The sequence below is a fragment of the Atractosteus spatula genome, chromosome 5, assembly GCF_055471065.1.
Source record: "Atractosteus spatula isolate fAtrSpa1 chromosome 5, fAtrSpa1.hap1, whole genome shotgun sequence".
NCBI lineage: Eukaryota > Metazoa > Chordata > Actinopteri > Semionotiformes > Lepisosteidae > Atractosteus > Atractosteus spatula.
In genome coordinates, this window is record NC_142710.1 from 7495538 (window position 1) to 7510558 (window position 15021).

The window sequence follows — 15021 nt, forward strand, 5'->3', positions numbered from 1 at the left end:
CTTTACACAGTGAGCTATTCAGTACTTAAGCTTTGTGTCACAGTGCCCATCCCATGAGGAGGAGTCCATGCAAACTCAGACGACTTCCTGCCTCATTTATCTCACTGCACTGGAGGAGAAACAGCTGAGAGTGGTGACTGTCTGGACTGAAGTGTCTCTACAGATCACAGTCTCAACGAGCTACAATGGCTTTTCTGACTGCAGTACTCTTAGCAAGCGCATATTTAACAGGTGAGCATTTTCAATAGTGGCAGATAGGATATTAGATTTCTGATCAGTTTTATGAAGTTCAAACTACAGTATGGTACCTTTTGTTCCACAGGTGTTCAGTCCCAGATTGTGTTGACTGAGTCTGAACCTGCAATTGTCCAGCCTGGAGGATCTCACAGACTGACCTGTACAGCCTCAGGATTCACATTCAGCAGCTACTGGATGGGCTGGGTCAGACAGGCTCCCGGGAAGGGGCTGGAGTGGATGGGTTATATTAGTGGCAATGGGGGCACCACATACTACTCCCAGTCTGTCCAGGGAAGAGTCACCATCTCCAGAGACAATTCCAAAAATCATCTGTTCTTACAGATGAGCAGCCTGAAGACTGAAGACACTGCTGTGTATTACTGTGCCCGAGACCCACAGTGAGAGAAGTGATGCCTGAGCCCTGACAAAAACCCACAAATGTCCAAACCACTTGCAAAATCAAAGGGGAAGTTACATCTTGTATATACAGTAGTAACACTCACCACACAGAGTTTATATACAGGATTACTGTATGTTAGATCAGTTGCTACCAGAAAAATAATTCAAAGATGACAGTCAATCTAATATTAAGGAAGTAGTACAAGTTCCTTTCCATGCAGCAAAAAAGAGAAAGGAGAAACTCGTTTCAGATGTTGAGCCTTCTTCACTTATTAGCAACCTCACATCTCCACTCTCCCCTTGAACATTATGAGAAGTTGTTAAAATAGGTGCAGCACAGTTTTAAAGTCCCGACAAGAAATCAAAGGTGTACAGCATGGTGGTCCATCCTGTGAGGAGCTGGTGTCCAGTGTTCAGTGTTCAGTTTTCCTCTGCTCCATGTGCTTCTGGAAGAGGCTCTGGGCTGCTGAAACCTCTACCAGGAATATGAGATCTTGTTACACTGGATGAATGGATCTGCTGAATGGTTTACCTACTATCTCCTCCCAAAGTCAAGAGAAACACTTCCCAACAGAATGAAGTGCAGAGAAGACACACTCTATGATACTGTGCTTACTGACCTGCGGAGAGGTCCTGTTACATCAGGTACACCAGGAGAAAACAATGTGTCCTCCACCCCAAGACTTTATTTGCTGCCTCACAGCCTGTAGTGTGAAAGCTTTGTGTGTTCCTGTGTTCAATAGTTTTCCTAATTGTTTGGCTCTCCTTGTCCTATGCAGTTTGAACCATATTCCACAAATCTTCATAAATCCTCTGCACAAACAATGCCTACTATCTTCCATAGTAATTACACATTGTTCCAGTTATTTTATATGTGTGTGGGACACAATTACATAAAACACAAATTTTCTTACTATCATTACAAGTTAGTATGCTGATCTTTATGAGTCCTAAAATACACATTATTATTATACAATATTATAAAAAGCTACTTTGTTTTCAACATTAAATCTCATTACAACTAAATATGGGTAAATTGCTGGTAATACGAATTGAATTGCTGCACTTAAAGTTTTATGACCAGTACGTGTTCCTTGTAATTCGGTTGTGCATTCTAACTGCACACGTACATAGATTGTCATCATGATTATTAGTAGCAGTATTCTGCTTTGCAAAGATGGAGATGTTGAAGAGATTTCTGGGATGTTTGAAAACCAGTTGTGGGAAACGCTTTGCCTAGTTACCATCTGAAAGGGCGTAGAGCGGTACAGTTTTCTTCCGGGTAGCTACAGTGAAGGCTGAATGGGTTTGTTTTGGTTTCCTTCAGTGCTTCTTGTAACAAGCTCGTCTTTCGAGCAGGTGTTTCTTGGGATGCAGGTCAGGCAAGGGCTCTTGGGGGTTCCATGGTGTAATGGTCAGCACTCTGGACTTTGAATCCAGCAATCTGAGTTCAAATCTCAGTGGAACCTTTCCGTTCCCAGTGATGCTCTCTCTTAGAGGGGTGCTGTTTTGAATTGAATGCAGCACTAAGAAAATTGGACCCATTTCAGTCTCAGAATCAGTTGCTCAAATGACAAACAGCATTTTAGCTCAACTGTCATTATTCCTCACAAAGCAAGTGATTCTGCAGCAGTTTCTAAAAAATTGACTTTTTTAAAAAAAAACCTGATGTTGAGAGAACAGATCTTGTCTTTCCCTGCTCTTCTGTATTCTTTGAAGTGGTTCTGAAACTCTTTCAGACTTTCAGAACTTCAACCAAAGCCAGTCGTCCATCGACCAAATTACCACAAGAGACTGGCATGTTGCAACAGTAGAAAGTGAGAGTGCTTTTGATTGTATGTGAACAGCCTTCCCTTTTGAAAGGGTTATGAAACGCCCAGAGCGGAAAACTGGGCTCGTCCGGAATTTGAACCCTGGGCTGTTCATACCCAAGACGGAAATCATATTCCTAGACCAACAAGCCACACAGAGGTTGCACTGCTTCTCTTTGCCCACAACCTTTGTGAAAAATGAGAAGAAGAATTTGGATACAGTCTGGCTTACCAGCACGGTGATCACTGCCCTTCCCTGTGAATAGCAGGGACCTCAGCCACCGGGCTGAGAGGAGATCTCACTTTAGCTCAGCTGGCTGGGTCCCTGTTGAGTGACTCCAGAGGCTGGGGTTTGAGTCCCCACTGGTGGGGGGCTGACCTGAGGTTGCAGCAGCAGCAAGGGCACATACCCACGTGAAACTGAGAGTGTTACATTGGTGGCAGGAGGGAAAGGCAGTGACGTCACCACGCTGGTAAGCCGGCTGGCACAACCTCTAATGTTGGCCGTATGCGTTCCATGTGCTTATTTCACATTTGCGATCCACTTCGCACTCTTTAGCATAATGATGTTCCCCATTGTGGAATAAAACCTCAAAAGGAAGAAAAAAATCTGTTCCGCGCAATCTGCCTTTCCGAATAGTTCATATCAAGAGCTCTCAAAACAGAGACTGCTGGTCTCACTAAACCAGTGAAAAGGCAGTAACTTATACGAGCGAGAACCACCCCTGGAAATCGGGCTGACTTCAGACTCATTATATATTCACTTGGTATTAGAAAAAAAATGATTATGATCAAAAGAGGGTGATAAAGATGATGATGGTGATTAAATTAGAAAATAAAGCAACCTCCCACCAATTAGTTTGGCAATGGTTACTTGTTTTCCTATTTGTTAAATGCAATAGTGCTCATAACGTGGGGAATTTTCTTTTCTTTTGATCACGGCATGATGTGTCTCTAGAACCTACTGTATGTGCCAACATCACTCTGATAGCAAGTGTCAAAACTAGCCAGAGACTCTCCCCTATATACTATTACAACCCATGAAAAGATCTGACCAAATTCACTGTGATAAAAGTGCAAATATGCATTAAATCAGACAGGAGACAAATACTTTTTCATGGAACTATATATATGTATCCAGTATGTTTGAACTTATTTATTTAGAACTGCAATCAACACAGTCAATGAATATTGCTCCTTAACATTTTTAATCGTAACTACACAGACTCTTTAAGTTACTCTTGTTTCTGTTACGATCCCTGCCTCTCGGCAACGAAAGAGGCAGAAGAAGGCGTAGCCTTAGTTCATCAGTCCACCTATCACGGTACGCATTCACCACCACACCTCCGTCTCATCTGGTATTTAAGCATTAGTCTTTTCCTACCTCCTGGCTCAGTATTGGTTTTCCCTTTCGAGCTTCCTGGTTGCGCTTCATCTACACTGTGTTTGTCTTGGTTTTCGGTTTGCGGTTTTTCCCTTCGGACTTCGGCTTTTCGGATCTCGGCTTGGATTGGTACTTTCGCTCTACTTTGGATCACTGGCTACCTCTGGATTTTCGGATTGCTTTACGGACTACGACTTCGGATCACCCTTCGGCTTCGGTACTCGTTCCCTTCGGATATCTTGCTTCCCCTGGACTCTCGGCTCGTTCCTACGATTACGGTTTGCTTACGGATTACGACTCGGATTTGTTCGCTCCTGCAAGTGGGTTCATTCACTGGTTCGGTCCCTATTACCGAACCCCTAACAGAATACTGAGCCGCTTAACATGGACCCAGCGGAGCAAGAGGAGATTCGCTCAGTTTTGGATCAGCACTGGCAAGCCTTACTCCAGTTACAGGCTTCCGTACAACAGATTTCTGCGCACCTGTCGGCAATGCCGCCTACTGGTAATAGTGTAAGTAACGCTGGAGCTGCCACTTCGGCTCCGCCTCCGCCTGCTTCTACACCTGCTCCTCGACCTCTTCTACTCACACCCCCTGACAGGTTTGACGGCAACCCTACAAAATGCCGGGGCTTCTTGGCACAGTGTGCGCAGGTTTTCAGGCTCCATCTGGTAGCTTTTTTTTCTCCTCAAGACAAGATTGCCTTCGTAGTTTCTCTGTTAACTGGTTGGCTCTGGAATGGGCTACTGCCTTACTCGATCGCGGGGCTCCTGAGGTACAGGACTATGATCTCTTTCTAGAGAAATTCAAGGGGGTTTTTTGTCGTTTCGCAGCTGGTCAAGACTCCGCCTACCGCCTCTCATCTATCCGTCAGGGCTGCAGGTCTGCACAGGATTATGCCATAGACTTTCAAGTGGCAGCAGCAGAGACTCCCTGGGATAATGAGGTCCTAATTTTTTTTTTCCTGCAAGGATTATGTGAAGAAATAAAGGATCGCCTGGTAACTATGCCACAGTCGGGCAGAACCTTGGAGGAAGTGATTTCCCAGGTGTTAGAGTTAGAGTTTAGATTTCGTCAGAGGAATAGAGAAAGGTCTCGGACACAGATTCAAGAGGTTCCTCGGCCACCACCTACCAACACTCTAGACACAGAGCAACCCATGGAAATTGCCCACGCCTGGTTAACTCCCGAAGAAAGAGAGAGACGCAGACGAGAGGGCTGCTGTATGTACTGTGGAAAATTAGGACACTTTAAAGCTGACTGCCCTGCTTTATGTTCGTCTCTGAGGCGCCTCCCAACTACTCAAGATCCTGGGGTGAGTGACTTGACTCAATCTTCTAAGTGTTCCTCAGGATTGTCTTTTATGTCTACTTTGTTTTGGGGTACTAAACAGATCCCGCTTCTAGCTTTTATTGACTCGGGGGCAGCGGGGAACTTCCTCGACGTCTCCTTAGCTCAACTTTGGAAAATTCCCCTGACCCAGGTGACTCCTCCTCTTCGTGTACTATCTATTGATGGTTCTCCAGTGTCCCCAGGACTTATAAGATGGCGAACTGATCTAATAAGATTTCAAATTGGCGCCACACATGTTGAAGATATCTGGTTTTATCTCATCGAGACCCCATCACATCCTCTTGTACTAGGATTTCCCTGGCTCCAACAGCATAACCCTACCATTTCATGGTCCCATAGAGAAATTTTAACTTGGGGACCCCAATGTATTGGTAGGTGCTGTCGTCTGCCTGTAAGAGTTGCACTCACGGAAACGCCCCCTTCTGGCGTTCCTACGATACCTCCCCAATATTCTGATCTACAGGAAGCCTTTAATGAGCAAGAGGCCTTGGCTCTCCCACCCCACCGACCCTATGACTGTGCCATAGACCTTTTGCCTGGATCTATTCCTCCTAAGGGCCGTATATTTCCGCTCTCCAATACGGAATCTGAAGCCCTGAAAATATATATACAAGATTCTCTAAAGGCTGGAATTATACGCCCATCTACTTCACCTGCTTGTGCCAGTTTCTTTTTTGTGGAAAAGAAGGATGGTGGGCTCCGTCCCTGTATTGATTATCGTGGCCTTAATAAAATCACTATTAGTGCCCCTAATCCCGGCAGCACTTGAGTCCGTGCATGGGGCCAAGATCTTCACTAAACTGGATCTACGGGGGGCCTATAATTTAATCCGTATTCGGGAAGGGGATGAGTGGAAGACAGCGTTTATGACAACCCATGGACACTACGAGTATTTGGTCATGCCTTTTGGTTTGGTAAATGCCCCGGCAGTGTTTCAAACCTTTATTAACGATATTTTTCGGGATCTGATACAAAGGTTTGTCTTAGTATACCTTGATGACATTCTAATTTTCTCCAATACCTTCCAGGATCATGTTCTACATGTCAGAGAAGTACTCACCCGGCTCATAAAGAATAAACTTTATGTTAAACTGGAGAAGTGCACTTTCAATGCTTCTAGGATTCACTTTTTAGGTTACATCATCTCTCCAGAAGGGGTGGAAATGGACTCAAGTAAAGTCTCCGCTATTTCTGATTGGCCCACACCCAAGAACCTTAAACACATACAACGGTTTCTTGGCTTCGCCAACTTCTATAGAAGGTTTATTCGAAACTTCAGCTTGGTGGTTGCTCCCATAACCTGTTTAACCCGCAAAGGACACAGACAAGGTAAATGGACCCCTCAAGCAGAAGAGGCATTTCAGTACCTGAAACACCTTTTCACCACCGCCCCCATCCTGAAACACCCTGATCCTTCTTTGCCTTTTGTTGTTGAGGTGGACGCTTCTGGCCATGGTGTGGGCGCTGTCCTCTCTCAACGCCATGGAGAAAGACAGATTCTTCACCCCTGCGCCTTCTTTTCTAAGAAGTTATCTCCTGCACAGTTGAACTACGATGTTGGTAACCGTGAGCTTCTGGCTATTAAGTTAGCATTGGAGGAATGGAGGCACTGGCTGGAGGGAGCTCATCATCCCTTTTTGATATACACAGATCACAAAAACCTTGAGTATTTACAATCGGCCAAACGTCTATGTCCTCGCCAGGCCAGATGGTCCCTCCTTTTCAACAGATTTAATTTCCTTATCACCTACACTCCAGGCTCTAAGAACATCAAAGCTGACGCACTCTCACGGATCCACGACCCCCCTGAGGCTGAACTACTTCCGGAACCCATCATCACTTCTGGTAGATTCCTGGCAGCGGTCAGATGGGACATAGAAGTCTTAGTTAGACGCGCCTTGGCTGGACAAACTGTACCTCCTCAGTGCCCTCAGGACAAGTTATTTGTCTCGACCCCAGTCAGATCGTCTGTCTTGCAATGGGGACATGACTCCCGCTTCGCCGGACACCCTGGATTCCGACGTACCCTGGAGTTCATCTCTAGAGATTTCTGGTGGCCAACCATGGTTAAAGATGTCAAGGAGTATGTCCAAGCCTGCTCAATATGTTCCCGAATCAAGTCTTCTAGGATGAGGGCGGCAGGCCCTCTTCAACCCTTACCTATCCCCGACCGTCCTTGGACCAACCTCTCAGTTGATTTCATTACTGACCTTCCACCAAGCCAAGGATACACGACAGTCATGGTTGTAGTAGATCGTTTCTCGAAATCCGCCCATTTTATTCCCCTACCTTCCTTGCCCTCAGCTAGGGAACTAGCAGACCTGTTCGTACTGCATATCTTCCGTCTTCATGGCATCCCTAAAGACATTGTTTCCGATAGGGGCCCCCAGTTTATTTCACGATTTTGGAAAGCCTTCTGTAGATCACTGGGAGCCTCAGTTTCGCTTACTTCAGCTTACCACCCGCAGGCCAATGGTCAAACTGAACGTATGAATCAAGAACTGCTAACCTACTTACGGGCTTATATCTCATCTACCCAAGATAACTGGGTATCATTGCTTCCATGGGCAGAATATGCTCATAATTCTTTGTATACTTCATCGACCGGCATGTCACCATTCAAGTGTGCCTTAGGTTATCAGCCCCCTCTCTTCCCGGACTCCCCACCGGACACAGAAGTTCCTTCTGTTCAAGAATATATCTCTAACCTACAGGAATTCTGGAAGAAGGCTAAAGCCGCCCTTCTTCACACTGCAGCTCGGCAGAAGACCGCGGCGGATCGGCGCCGTCGAACCGTACCCAGATTTCGACGTGGACAATTTGTCTGGTTATCTACCCACAACCTTCCTCTAAAGCAACATTCTGGCAAGCTTGCTCCCAGGTTCATCGGCCCTTTTCGTGTCCTCGCCCAGGTTACCCCTGTAACTTATCGGCTGGCCTTGCCTCCTACCCTCAGGATTCACCCTACGTTCCATGTTTCCCTCCTTAAGCCCTTTCTTAGATCCACTCTGTCTAAACCGCAACAAAAACCCCCACCACCTCGTGTAATTGATGGACTTCCTGCCTACACCGTTAATAAGATCTTAGATTCTCGATGGTCTCGTGGATCCCTGCAATACCTAGTGGATTGGGAAGGCTACGGTCCAGAGGAGCGGTCATGGGTAGCGGAAGGAGATATACTGGATTCAAACCTGATCCGGGATTTCCATCAGAATTTCCCTAATCGTCCAGCTAGGGCGTCGGGAGCCGCCCATAGAGAAGGGGGTAATGTTACGATCCCTGCCTCTCGGCAACGAAAGAGGCAGAAGAAGGCGTAGCCTTAGTTCATCAGTCCACCTATCACGGTACGCATTCACCACCACACCTCCGTCTCATCTGGTATTTAAGCATTAGTCTTTCCCTACCTCCTGGCTCAGTATTGGTTTTCCCTTTCGAGCTTCCTGGTTGCGCTTCATCTACACTGTGTTTGTCTTGGTTTTCGGTTTGCGGTTTTTCCCTTCGGACTTCGGCTTTTCGGATCTCGGCTTGGATTGGTACTTTCGCTCTACTTTGGATCACTGGCTACCTCTGGATTCTCGGATTGCTTTACGGACTACGACTTCGGATCACCCTTCGGCTTCGGTACTCGTTCCCTTCGGATATCTTGCTTCCCCTGGACTCTCGGCTCGTTCCTACGATTACGGTTTGCTTACGGATTACGACTCGGATTTGTTCGCTCCTGCAAGTGGGTTCATTCACTGGTTCGGTCCCTATTACCGAACCCCTAACAGTTTCTTGAATATTCTGCATAAATTTTGCTAAAATATATGACACAGAAACAACACATGTGAGAGTATGAATGGTACCCTACATGGTCACCTACACATGTAGGGTACCATTCATACTCCTGAATTTTAAACTTCTGTCTTTTTTTAACTTCTGGTTAAAAAAGTCTGGTACTTTTGATTTTTCAGACTAAATTTCATATAAAGACCTACAGTATGTAATGTAATACAGCAGTATTACTGAAATATGAAATACTATATGTAGATACAATTAGAAAACAAAGTGCGTGTAGATACTGATCTACAGTAATTGACATGTACTGGTCATTGATATTAATTACAATATACAGCACAGGGGACCTCCACTCTCAGAATCACTTACGTTTAGCACTCATGCTGTATATGAGAGAGATTCAGGGGTCTTTAAGAAAACAGGTCTCCTTCCCCAGTGTGTGATTCAGTATTTAAGCTGTGTGTCACTCTGCCCATCCCATTAGGAGGAGTCCATGCAAACTCAGAGGCTTCCTGCCTCATTTATCTCACTGCGCTGGAGGAGAAACAGCTGAGAGTGTCGACTGTCTGGACTGAAGTGTCTCTACAGACCACAGTCTCTACCAGCAACAATGGCTTTTCTGACTACGGTACTTTTAGCAAGTGTATATTTAATAGGTTATAGGTTAAAAACATCATTTAGTAACTGCAAACTTTTAGAAAATTCAAACAGCTTTTTTCTTCCCACCGTTGTTCAATCCCAGGTCTTGACTGAGTCTGAACCTGCAGTTGTGCAGCCTGGAGGATCTCACACACTGACCTGTACAGCCTCAGGATTCACATTCAGCAACTATCACATGCACTGGATCAGACAGGCTCCTGGGAAGGGGCTGGAGCTGTTTGCTTATATTAGCACTGGCATTAGTCCTTCTACATACGACACCCAGTCTGTCCAGGGAAGATTCACCATCTCCAGACAACACTCCAGCAGCACACTGTACTTACAGATGAACAGCCTGAAGACTGAAGACACTGCTGTGTATTACTGCGCTAAAGACCCACAGTGAGAGAAGTGAAGCCTGAGCCCTGACAAAAACCTACAGATGTAACATTTGAGAATCTGCAGAGAATTCTAAGTTAAAGTGCTGCTGATTAGCAGATGGTTTATAAATATGGACTGTAAGAACATGTCAACATGAAGAACTGCGTACAATAACTGCCTGGCTTGTTGTTTTATTCCCTAATAAGTTAATTGATCCCAAATTCTTCTGGAATTCTTTAGCTTCTCACCTGTTCACTTACAGTAGATCCTGTCAAATCAATGTCTGTATGAAGAAATGCCTCCTGTAATTGTGGTGATTCATTTGTCACTTACTAAACTGTATAAGTCTTTAAAATATCAAGAAAGGAACCTGTTTTAACAGCTATTCGATATTTGTCCCTTCAAAAACAATTGGCTGTTTTATTATCAAAATGCACCAGCAGGGGGCAGTCACTACACTGTCTGAGGACACAGAAGCCCATGATGAGCTACAGCACTGCTGTGAGGACAGAAACAGGAGATTCTACTGAATGTCAGTCCCAGGAGACCGAAGCCATCTGCTGTACTGTACCAACCCATTCAATATATATAAACACTCTCCTTCAGTAAATGAAAACAACAATAGTAATACAACACATCTAGCATTATAGAGCTTGGTAGTTAAAATAATAATAACTTCACCTTTGGCAAAGAGAAGTGTCTAGTTTGAGAACAAGAGAGTCTGTTACAGATTAGACCTCTTGCAGTGGCTGATTCTCTGGTGTCAGTGGAGAAGTGATTGCCCTGGCCTGTCACATCAATTAAAATATCCAACCCAAAAGAACTGTCCCTCCAAAAATCACTGAATTTTACCACTCAAGTATGAAAGAGGCAGAGAATGATTAAGTCAACTTAAAGGAAGCAAGTCTCTTTCCCCTTAGTGTGAATCCATATTTATGCTATGTGTCACACTGCCCATCCCATGAGGAGGAGTCCATGCAAACTCAGAGGCTTCCTGCCTCATTTATCTCACTGGGCTGGAGGAGAAACAGCTGAGAGTGTTGACTGTCTGGACTGAAGTGTCTCTACAGACCACAGCCTCAAACAGCTACAATGGCTTTTCTGACTGCAATACTCTTGGCAAGCATATATTTAACAGGTGAGCATTTTCGATTTTTGATATTGGCAGATAATATATTAAGTTTCTGATCAGTTTTACGAAGTTCACACTATGGTACCCTTTTATCCACAGGTGTTCAGTCCCAGATTGTGTTAACTGAGTCTGAACCTGCAGTTGTCCAGCCAGGAGGATCTCACAGACTGACCTGTACAGCTTCAGGATTCACATTCAGCAGCTACTGGATGCACTGGGTTAGACAGGCTCCTGGGAAGGGGCTGGAGTGGATGGCTCGTATTAACACTGATGGGAGCAGCACTAGCTATGCTGAGTCTGTCAAGGGAAGATTCACCATCTCCAGAGACAATTCCAAAAGTCAGGTGTACTTACAATTGAGCAGCCTGAAGACTGAAGACACTGCTGTGTATTACTGCGCTAGAGACACACAGTGAAAGAAGTGAAGCCTGAGCCCTGACAAAAACCCTCAAGTGTAACAGGTTTCGTTCAAAGAAAGGAAGCCTGACACTGCATGACGACGTTCTATGCTTATCAAGCCTATACCCTTATATTCTGAAGTCTGGTCTGAAATAAACAACTTGTGCTCAGTCATGTTGAAACCAACACAATCCAGTGAGAGGTCAATGTATTGGACTAAGACAAACAGGAGTACCTTCAGGACTTGGAGCCCCTGGCCATTAAAACATGTTTTCCCCTGGTGTTTCTCTTCATATATTAGGCTAGGGAGCCTCTTTAATGGAAAATTCCTCATAAATGATTGATGCTTGACAGCCACATTTGTAAAAGGACAAGTTTTTTATTTTTTTTAGCCCTGTGTTGTTTTTAATGATCCATAGGACTCGGTGTTTGAAATCTGTGTATCTTACTGTGGTCAGTGTAAAAGTCTTAATTGTAGCATTTTATTATTCCCACTGTTGTTGTCCTGATAACATGTCTGTCTTTGACTGATATCTCCTCATAACCTGCAGTTAACTGTGGGGACGTCATTCCCAGACATCTGCTCATCTCATTTCTACAGTATCTGTGGAAATATGGAGAGAGACACCACAGTGTACACAGAGACAGAGCTCTCCTAAACAAATGTTGATGTCTGCCAGAGACAGGCATGTGATAATGTTTATCAAACTTTCCTGAAATCAAAGGAACCACATCCTGACAAAAAATTGCTACTCATTGAAATATCCAAGCACACACACAGACAACACAAAGATCCCACATTACAAGGACGATAATAAAAAGATATGCTATGACTAATAAATCGGAGTGAATGATATTGATATCTCCATTTGAAGTATACTGTATCTATCAAATTAACATTGATTGTGAATATTTGAATTATATATGGTTTTTATTTTCAGTTCAGTTTTTAGTGAGGCACTTGGTATTGTTGTTCTTAGCCACTGTAGGTTTAAATTGCTAGGGGAGATAGCTAGTTCAAGGAAGATTTTACTTTCGTATTTGTTGCCTTTACAGGTCTAATACTGGATAGTTGTTTCATTTTTTCTTTTCACTCATTTATACGGAATAGGTATCTTAGGTATCCTGCAAACATTGTAACTGCGTGTAAAGAATGGGGGGACCTCCGAGATCTCCCTGAAATAAGTGTAACCTGAGCCATGAGGAAAACCCTCAATGTAACAGGTTTCACGCACAGACAGGAAGCTTGACACTGCATGAAGACTTTCACTGTTTAACAAGAGAACTAAGAGTTTCTATTTGACGAATACGCAAGTCCTGTGATCTCATGTCAAGCCCAGATCATCCAATTCTCAAACCCTCCTGAAGTAATTAATAATAATAATTGCTTACACTTATATAGCACTTTTCTGGATACTCCAATCAAAGTGCTTTACAGGTAATGGGGACTCCCCTCCACCACCACCAGTGTGCAGCCCCACCTGGATGATGCGACAGCAGCCATAGTGCACCAGAACGCTTACCACACATCAGCTATCAGTGGGGAGGAGAACAGAGTAATGAAGCCAGTTCATAGATGGGGATTATTAGGAGGCCATCTTCAGTAAGGGCCATACATTTTTTGGCCAGGACGACAGGGTTACACCCCTACTCTTTTCAAGAAACACCCTGGGATTTTTCATGACCACAGAAAATCAGGACCTCGGTTTTACATCTCATCTGAAGGACAGCGCCTGTTTACAGTATAGTTTCCCTATCACTATCACTTGACTATTATTGCACCTGTATTAGGCACAGCTGCACAATATTCAGTCCTTCAATTACTTTACATTTTGCATTTTTAATGTGCTCCAGCAGGGGACAAACACTGCACTGGAATGTCTGATGACACAGAAGCCCATGATGAGCTTCAGCACAGCTGTGTAGAAAAGGACAGGGATTCTAATGATTGTCAGACCCAGCAGACTAAAATCATCTGCTGTACCAAACTGCCCAGGACAAACAGACACCTTAATGTAATTATGTTCATGTAAAAAAAATAAAGTCATATGAAATACAGCAAAACAAAAATTACACACATCATTTAAACAGTTTATTACTTAGATATTGAGAAAAACGCTTTTGGAAAAAAAGAAATATCCACTATGAGAGCAACAGAGAGCAATAGATGACGTGTAGAAAAAGAGAAATATTGGTTTAATTGGAGAAGTGAAGAAATTTTTAAAATCTTGAACAAGTAAAAATGTCACTCCTAACATCACTGAAATTTACCACTCAGGTATGAAAGAGGCAGAGAGTGATCTTTGAGAAGCAGGTCTTCTTCCCCAGTGAGAGGTTCAGTATTTAATAGGGAACTGCAGCGCTAAAAACCACCAGCATTTCAAAAACAGTCAAATGTACAGTACATAGTAACTTTTAAAACCTGCAATTTACATCACAAAATTGATTAAATTTTCATGCATGCCAGGTATGGGCAGCACCATGTTCTGCAATTCAAAACGAGTGAACAAAACTTCTGGTGAAGTGTGGCAGCCCTAATTACATGGTAAACAAGCAAGCTAGTGAATACACCTCCTTTAAATCAATAGAATTATTTCTTTCAATTTGGAGACAGTTTTACCAACAAATACAGTACTACTTACTTGTTAACACTGCATGCAGATTGCATTGTAACACTTTTGCGGTGAACTGTCTGATGCACAACCTGTACTTATTCACTCGTACATCATAGTACATTGGTCATTACAGTGATTAGTGAGCAGGAAGGGCTGCATCACATCGCAACTTGTTGGAACTCTAATGTGAGATTACAAAATAGCAACATAGCGACAACATAGTGACTTACAGGACTTTCAACAAAGTTAACCATTTTTTCCTTAATTCAAAACTTGTTTTTTTTTCTATATCGTCAATGAATCTATTTTGTTACCAAGATTTCATAACCAGTCTGATAAATTGGGACTGCAGTTCCCCTTTAACCTGTGTTTCATACTGCCCATCCCATGAGGAGGAGTCCATGCAAACTCAGAGGCTTCCTGCCTCATTTATCTCACTGCGCTGGAGAAGAAACAGCTGAGAGTGTCCACTGTCTGGATTAACACAGACAACCAGTAATGATGGCTTTTCTGACTGCAGTACTTATAGCAAGCACATATTTAACAGGTGAGAATTGGAAGAAGTTCTGAAAAATGCTTTAGTTATTGCAAATTTTTAGGAAATTCAAACTTGTTTTTTCTTCCCATAGGTGTTCAATCTCAGGTCTTGACTGAGTCTGCACCTGCAGTTGTCCAGCCTGGAGGATCTCACAGACTGACCTGTACAGCCTCAGGATTCACATTCAGCAGCTCCTGGATGAGCTGGGTCAGACAGGCTCCTGGGAAGTGGCTGGAGTGGGTGGCTCGTATCAACCCTAATAGCAGTCCTGCTCAGTACTATGCTGCGTCTGTCCAGGGCAGATTCACCATCTCCAGAGACGACTCCAGCAGTAAACTGTTCTTACAGATGAGCA

The 15021-nt window shown here is 43.9% G+C and overlaps 1 non-coding gene across 1 annotated transcript; it reads left to right on the forward strand.

Moving 5' to 3' along the window:
• Nucleotides 1-2033: 2033 nt before the first annotated feature.
• Nucleotides 2034-2105, forward strand: trnaq-uug (transfer RNA glutamine (anticodon UUG)). The gene has a single exon. It is a non-coding gene; the product is annotated as a tRNA-Gln (tRNA).
• The last annotated feature ends 12916 nt before the right edge of the window (nucleotides 2106-15021 follow it).